We start from the raw sequence: 8453 nt of genomic DNA, 5'->3' as shown, positions 1-8453 counted from the left end.
CGTATTCTATGATTGCCCTTCTCACTTTTCTAGACCGCTGTGGCCACAAGCTCCTGTGTGTCCATAATGTAGGCATAAGTTTTAATTAAATGCATTATGAAATTGTTTTCAAAGTAATTATGATTACTTCTCCATGCTGGAACACCAAACCCATCCTGCCACTGTGTAGCCTCGCTCCCACAACCTATGACCATAAAGATTAACTACAGCTTGCTCCTTCTTTCTTTTAACGCTAACTTATTTGAAAATTGATTACTTTGCAGATGTTCTTTAATCAGTATACATAAAGGAATTGTCTTTATCTTTACAAAAATGCATACGTTCAAGATTCACAATGAAGAGAAATATGCTACATAGGAGGAACAAAAGAGACCCCTCAGCTTCGACTCTGATTCCATTGATTTCCCTTTGTTCTTAGGGGTATTTGACTGTTTGATGGTTGAACACTTTAACCCTAGAGTAACTAGGACCTTGCCTTGCCCCTTAATGTTGTGTATGATCACAATTACGCCCTGGTCAAATTGTTTAGATACAACTTTACCATAGGCAGTACAAACTGAAAAATACATAAATAAATAAGAAAATAATAATGAACAGGATGAATTTGCTGATGAACTACCACTTACCTTGAAGGTCTTAAATCCCATCCTTCCTAACTCATGACATGCTATCCTGAGGTGACTGTCATTCTAGCATCATGTTTATCATCTGGCCCCTTAAAAGATACAAGTCTCACTTCCTGTCAAACTTCTGATATTTGTTTCTTCTTTTTAGACTTATCTAGCAGGGGTGGGACCTTATCCATGGACCGAATGGTGCATTTTTGCCAGGAAAAAACCCGTTCATTTGGCAGTCTGTTCTAGCAGAGTAAGTTTCAACGGTATATATAATTATATCACACACACACACACACACACACACACACACACACACAAGCCAAAAGCTGTAATGTTAATGTTTCCTCCAAAAACTATGCTAAATATTGTTCTTTGACCCGATAGAGGCAAGGTGCTGGTGTGGAATACTGTCAAATGTATTTTAGTATATTTTTTTCAGTTGGTAGATTAGGCTTGAGAGAAGATTTTAAATGTAAGATTATTTGTATACACACTTTTCATCTCACATGTTGGTACAAGTTGTTAAACTAAAGAAAATTAGGACTTTAATGTAGTTTTAAATTGCAAGTGCTTTACAAGTCAGTTTCCTTTTTTTGGAAATCCCTGTTTCCCAGAGGTACATATTGATATCATTCTTACTACTTTGGGGGTATAAATTAAATTTAACTTTGTAAACAGCTTCTCATAAGGTTATGTTGCTATAATTATTATTGTGCTGATACTCTATCACTTGGTTTCATATTCATCTTTTTTTGTTTATGCATTTTTATTTGGTAATGTTTATATCAGTACACTAAAACTAAATTTTAGAGACACTGGATATCATTCACGTGGGTAGCATTAGTTTATTATAAAAAACAGACATGCAAATTATTTACGTGATGAGAGATTTCACAACTTCACTGGAATGGAGAGCTTCACTTGATGCCATTTTGATAATGATTTATTTCAGTCTACATACTTTCCGGGAATGTCACCTTCTCTAAATAAGAAATAATCCTTGTCATCTAGAACTACTGTGGTGCCTCCATATTCTGGGAGAAGAACTTGATCTCCAACTTTCACATCAACTGGTTGACTCTCTCCACCCTTTCCTTTAGAGCCCGATCCATCAGCTACTGGTGTTGCTTGCAATATTTTCCCCTGAGATTTTTCTGGAAGCATAATACCTCTTTTGGTTACGGTTTCAGCTGCCCTCCTTTCAACTCAAACTGGGCCAAAGTGGGGAAGAGATTTTGTAAACACCTGGCCTGGCATGATTCTGGCATCCGCAGTTAGTACTCTACCCTGAAGCTACTGCCCCCACTCCAAGGAGACCCGCAGTCCAACCTCTTGGGCCATGGGAATATGGGACTATATTCATCTTTTTATAAATGTATGATTAGTATTATATAATAATAGTGTTATGAATGGTGCCCTGAAGTCTAACCATTTGCTTAAAGGGCTTAAGAAAATATATAAATTAAAATCTATCTAGCAACAAAGGAAAAGAATAAATCCATAGAAAACAAGATTTCATAGCTCAAAATCAATGAGCTCTAAGTCTATGCTCAGATAATAAAAGGAAGCAGTTTTCTATAGAATGAAAAAAAATGATTTTCTAACTAGGGTAAGGTCACTTGTGAATCTGAAATGATGCATGTTGATAAGGCATTATAATTGAGAGACAAGTCTCCATTGTTGCCTTTAACAAAGCAAGCAAGTGTATACTAAATATACAGGATCTTTATGAGCAATAAATAAAGAATTTTCAAAAAAACATGGTAAACACATAGACTAGTTCTTAATGATAGGTCATGTCCACCTGTTTTTTCATTTAAAGAGAGCTATTTTATTTATGTTATCATGTTGATTGTGATAAAATAAGTCCCCCAAACAAAATGACTGAGAATATATAACCTTTCACCATACTTGCTCGCAGAATTGCTATAGCAGTTTATGCTTACAGCGTGCTGTGGGCATCCCCTTTGTTTCACATCCTTATCAACTAGCTATTGACATGGTTAGAATTTTCTCAATTTGATGCGTGTGAAATTATATCTCATATTAATTCCCTTTTTTATGAGACTAGATGTTTTGCATTCATTGGCGTTTGTATTTGCTCTTCTTTGAATAATCTGTTCTTGTCCTCTGCCAATATTTTGATTGAATTATGGTTCTAGTTATTTCCTTCTATGTGTTCTTTTAAAATAGTGAAGTCTTACTCTTCCACTTTGAGGTATCTTAATAAATCTGGAAGTCACTCTTAGTGATTTTTTATCCATAGGTTTTTTTTATTGAAGAAGCAATTGTCCTAACATAATTTTAAAATGTCTGTCTTTTCCCTGCTTACATATCTAGAGTACTACCTCTATTGTATATCAAGATTAACATATATATATATGCATTCCTGGGCATCCTTTTCTTGTGTGTGCTTCATTTGCCAACTCCTGTGTCAACACCCTACATCTTTATTAATGTAGATGTGTTAATTAGCCTTGACATGTGGTGAGACAAAGCATCCTACAATCTTCACAGTGTTCTTAGATAGCCTTAGTCATCTGAGTGCATGTGAATTAGAGGCAAAGTTGATAAAAGACCTCATATTTAAAAAGTGTTGGCATATTTATCACGATTATATTAACTTCATTTGGGAGAAATGGCATCTTAAGTTTGTTCTTTTAATTGTAATTTTACCTTTTTCCATTGCTTGCTCTTAACATTAAAAACCGTTCAAAGCTCTGGATTCACTTTCCATCTTGCTGAAATATATCCTTCAGTAATTCTTTCAGAGAATATATGGAGATAATAATCTTTCTTAGTCTTTGTCTGAAAATATTCTGAATAATAATTGTGGTTCAAATTGTAGGTCAGTGCATTTTTTCCTCATTACTCTTTTGAGTGTATTATTTTCTATTCTTATTTTCAGCCCCAAAGTCACAGCTGATTAGATCTCTTGCAGTCTGATAGTCATTTCCTTAGATACAGCCTGCTTTTTCCTAATATAAGTCTTCAGATGTGTTCCTTTATCATGATGTTCTGCAGCTTTTCTACAACATATCTCATTGTAAATTTATCTTTTTCCTGCTTGGTATTCATAGTGCACTTACATCTGAGTGCTCTTGTCTATCTTCAGTTCTGTAAAATTATCAGGTATTATTTTTAAATCTTGTTTTTCTGCAATTCCATACAAGTCCCTTCTTTAGGAACTCTTCCTGTTGGATATTAGTGGCTATCTTTCACATCCTTTGAATTCTCTCTTTTTTAATTGATTTGCTTCCCTGGATTTTGTTCTGGATGAGTTCTTCATTATTACCCTCCTAGTTCACTAATTTTATCTTTTGTGCAATCTAGATAATCTATCATGTTTAATTTTTTTAAATGATTCATTTGCTACATTCGTCATGTCCAATATTTGTAGTCAGTTTTTTTCTCGTAGATATCAAATTATGTAGTGCACTTTCTCCTTGCTTTTATTTTGTAACTCCATATTCTTTTTTATTGGATTTTCTCTTTTAATTTTATTATTGAAAATTCTCAACAGATCCTTTTAAATTGTTTCTCAGACACTTCTGTGAGAATAATTTTATCTCGACTGAATCTATGCCTCCATCATTGTGCTGCTGCTGCTGCTGGTGGTGGTGAATTTCTGCCTTTTTCAGGCTTATATTTCATCACAGGTTTCTGGATCCTTTCAAGTTAATACATTTTTTTTCATTGTTTTTGTTCTTTCTTTTCTTCTCTTTATTCCTCCCTTTATTCCTCTTTATTGCTGTCCTCATCTGTGCCGTGGAACAGCAGTCTAGATGTAGATAATGTACGGACGTGTTGGGGTGTCTGCTTTGCGGTAATAATTAAAGTTATTGAGGACTCAGTGCTCAAGTCAGTTTATTTGGGTTTTTTTCTGCCATCATGGTGTGTCTTTTTTTTTTCTTCCCATATCTGTAGTTTAATAGTTTTCTATAAAGATAGAGCCTCAGGCAGCAGGTCAGCAAAATTTTCAAGTAATTTCTCCTTTCAAGAATGATTACTGGGTAGACCTTTACTTTAACCTGTGACTTCAAGCGGTGATCTTAACTCTGGTTCTTCTCTCATATGTGGACTCTTAGTGAAGGAGCCTAAATGCGGGGACACTGTCAGTTTGGGGAAAAGAACCTTTTAGGATTGTGGCTACAGTGTCTGATCCACAGCAGTGCCAAGCTTCTGTCTAAACCCTGCTGTTACTGTGGGGCTGTTTTTTTCCTCTTTTTATATTTTCTAGATCAGTGCTCTGTATTTTAAACAGGTGCTATGTATCAAGGCATGAAATTTTCATGCCATCTCAATTATAGAGGTTTCAACATTTTCTGTTTAATCAACTGGTATTCATTAACTTCACAAAGTCAAAATTAAAATCCACAGTCAGACATATACTAGTAATAATTTTTTTTAAAAGATTTATTTCTTTATTTGAGAGAGAGCACACGCATTGGGAGGAGGGGTAGAGGGAGAAGGAGGAGAGATTCTCAAACAGACTCCCTACTGAGCAAGGAGCCTGAAGCAGGGCTCCATCTCATGACCTTGAGATCTTGAAATCAAAAGTCAGACACTTAACCGACTGAGCCAGCGAGGCACCCCTATACTAGTAATATGTTAATAAGAGATAAACCAGATCATTATGTTTTAGGAGACAATATATGCATATTGTTCTGACATACTAAAATTAACATAAATGTTTCTATTTTGTTTGTTTTCTCTATCCAAAAGAATAGTATCCAAATTTAAAAGTGTTTGATAATTTTGTATGAATTTGAGTTAATACAGATAAACCTAGATTTAATGGTTCTCCTCTGTGCCGTTTTTGTCTATCTACATGACCCTCTAGAACACAGGCTATCGAGGGCTAGGACTGGTGTTGTAAGTGTGTGGTTTGTTATTGTTGTTGTAGTTTTCTATTATATGCCTGACACTTAACACGATAACTGACAATTAAGCCCACAAATATTAATTGAAGGACTGAACATTGAGGGGGCTTGCAGGCATAGACACAACTTGTGTACTGCAGTGTCTTGAAAGCTATCATCAGCAAAATACATGGGCAGTAAGTATTTTTTTAATAAATGTTTATATAAAATGATCAGCACAGAAAAACAGAATAGATTCTCTAAGAATATGTAACAGTAAAATAATCCCATTTCATTTTTGACAGGCTTTATTATGCTAATACGAAATATTTTCTTAATTCAGTAAGTCATTTGATGAATTTCCTAATAATACTGATATAAATATAATAGAAAATGTTGATACAATATTTTGCATTTTCAAACAGTAGTGATGATGTCTTAAAGAACTACCTGCCCGATTCAGGATTCATTACTTTTCTCTAGTCAGTTTCCTGCTTTTAATTCTTTGATGGTGTTATGAAAAGATACAGTTTGAAGGTTTTTCATTAGGACAATGCCATTGTCTATGTTACCCAAAGTAACTAGATAAAAGACTGTGAAGATGCATTCCTGTTCAGTCTTAGGGTTTGGGGACAATCTCACTGGTTCTTGAAGAACAAGAAAAATAGCATGTTAGGAAAGCAGAGTTATTGTTGCTTTGAAAAGTATTTGCCCAGTACATGCCTGCATAGGAGTATGGCCAAACCCAGAATACTACCATCAGGTACTGGTGAGGATAGGGGACAACAGGAATTCGCATTCCTTCCTGGTAGGCATGCAAAGTACAGCCACTTTGGAAGACAGTTTGGTGGCTTCTTAATAAACAAAGTGTACTTGCATTAAAAAATTCTTACTGTATGAGCCAGCATTTGCACTCCATGATATTTACCCAAATGAGTTGAAAACCTGTGCGCAGGAAAACCTGCACACAAATGTTTATAGCAGCTTTATTCATAATTGCCAAAGCTTTAAGCAACCAAGTTTTCCTTCAGTAGGTTGATAGATTAATAAACTGAGTATATCTAGACAATGGGAATGTTATTCATCACTAAAAAGAAATGAGCTATTAAGCCACAAAAAGACATGGAGGAAACCTAAATGCATATTACTGAGTGAAAGAAGCCCGTCTGCAAAGGCTACATAGTGTCTGAGGGCAACCGTATGACATTCTGAAGAAAGCACAACTGTGGAAACAGTAAAAGGATAAGTGGTGGCCAAGGTTTGGAGGGAGGGATGAATATGTGGAGCACAGAGGAGGAATTTTAGGACAGTGAAGCTCCTCTATGATACTGTGGTGGTGGATATGTATCATTATATTCTTGTCAAAATCCAGAAAATGTACAACACCAGGAATGAACCCTAATGTAAACTATGGACTGATCATATATCATTATAGGTTTATCCCCTGTCACAAACGTACAACTCCAGTGTGGGATGTTGATAGTGGGGTAGGCTGTGCTGTGTGGGGACAAGGGGTATACGGGAAATCTCTGTACATTCTTCTCGATCTTTCTGTGAACCTAAAACAACTGTAGAAAGTGAAGTTTCTACTTAAAAAAAGTATTTACCAGCACAAAGCATGTTGTTTTAAGCCCATTTTTAAAACATGCACAGTATAGTAGCATATACTCATGAGTGTACGGTAATTCCTTTGAAACTGCTTATCTTCGAACGTGTATATTTAAATAAGACTTGTCCATATAATAGCAGGTATTTTATTTTCCCCTACTGCATATATTTAATATGATAATTAATTCAACCTGGTATTATTCTGGCTGCTATTCAAAGCCTCATACATGTTCGTTAATTTGTCAGTTGTTCCTTATACAACATCTTGGCTATTTAATAAGCAGTCACAAAAGTCAAGAGAGTCCTGCCCCAGCATGAGTCTTAATTGAATATGTACTACATAATAGAATTAAATTCCGAACAAGCCGTCAGTGGCAGATGATCCTTTGGTTATGAGCAAAGCTTCGGTGGGAGTGACGGTATAAAGCTGATGGTGTGATGGCAGCAAAGGGCCTTGGAATATATGATATGATCATACAAGGGCTTTAAGGACACCCCAGGCTAAAGTGGAGAGAGGTATCTCTGGGACTACTTGCTGTCATTCATTCGTGAGTCATTTCACCAGAAAAAAACATAAAGATTTTTCCATGAAGTTTTCTAGCATCTTCTCCCAATGACTTTGGAAAATCTTTGAAATTCTGTCTCTAAAGAAATGAGGAAGATAATAATAACGTTGGAAGATGATATCAAAATGCTCGACGTGTTGTCCTGTGTTTGATCAAAACCATTACTACTAGCAGAACGTCGGGTGGTGGCGTTGGTCAGTTTTTTTGGTGCAGGTAGTTCTCAGGTGACTGTGTGGTAACAGATTCAAACATTTACAATATGCTTCCAAACTGGAACACTTTGATATGGTTATATCTATGAGATAAATGACATTGGGTAAAACATTACAGCAGATCTCTTAGAGCGAGTTGACAGGATGACAGTATAGTTACTCACAGTTCAGACTACCACAATATAGGATGTAATGAGCCATAATGCCATTATTTTTCACTTTAGAATTTTAATGTTGTATTTTGTACAGTTCTTAAAATATCATGCATAAAACATTGTGCCGAAACGATAGTGAGTTGTATATCCATAATGTCATTAGGAGCCAACAGTTCAATAACCGTAGGAAACAATGGAAAATTTTCCTCAGACTCTTTCGGAAACTGGTAACAAGAAGAGCTGCTGCGTGAATGATCCCCTGTCTGAAAGGCATTCTGGCTAGATCTGTAGATACCATAGTTTGATCCTTTGCTCTGCCAGGAATCTCTATACATGCAGCTGGGGGGAGAGGGCATGTGAGGCTATGGCATCTTCAGTGATAGGGTGATTCTGTTTTACTCATCCTTCAGTGCCCACCAGAAAAACAAAACAA

At 35.8% G+C, this 8453-nt stretch overlaps 1 pseudogene; it reads right to left on the bottom strand.

The window, feature by feature from the left end:
• Positions 1–1565: 1565 nt before the first annotated feature.
• On the bottom strand, positions 1566–1874 carry LOC100473714 (annotated as a pseudogene).
• Between the last annotated feature and the right edge of the window lie 6579 nt (positions 1875–8453).

The sequence above is a fragment of the Ailuropoda melanoleuca genome, chromosome X, assembly GCF_002007445.2.
Source record: "Ailuropoda melanoleuca isolate Jingjing chromosome X, ASM200744v2, whole genome shotgun sequence".
Classification (NCBI taxonomy): domain Eukaryota; kingdom Metazoa; phylum Chordata; class Mammalia; order Carnivora; family Ursidae; genus Ailuropoda; species Ailuropoda melanoleuca.
The sequence above is the reverse complement of the archived record's forward strand: the minus strand, read 5'-3'. Positions and strand labels throughout refer to the sequence as shown.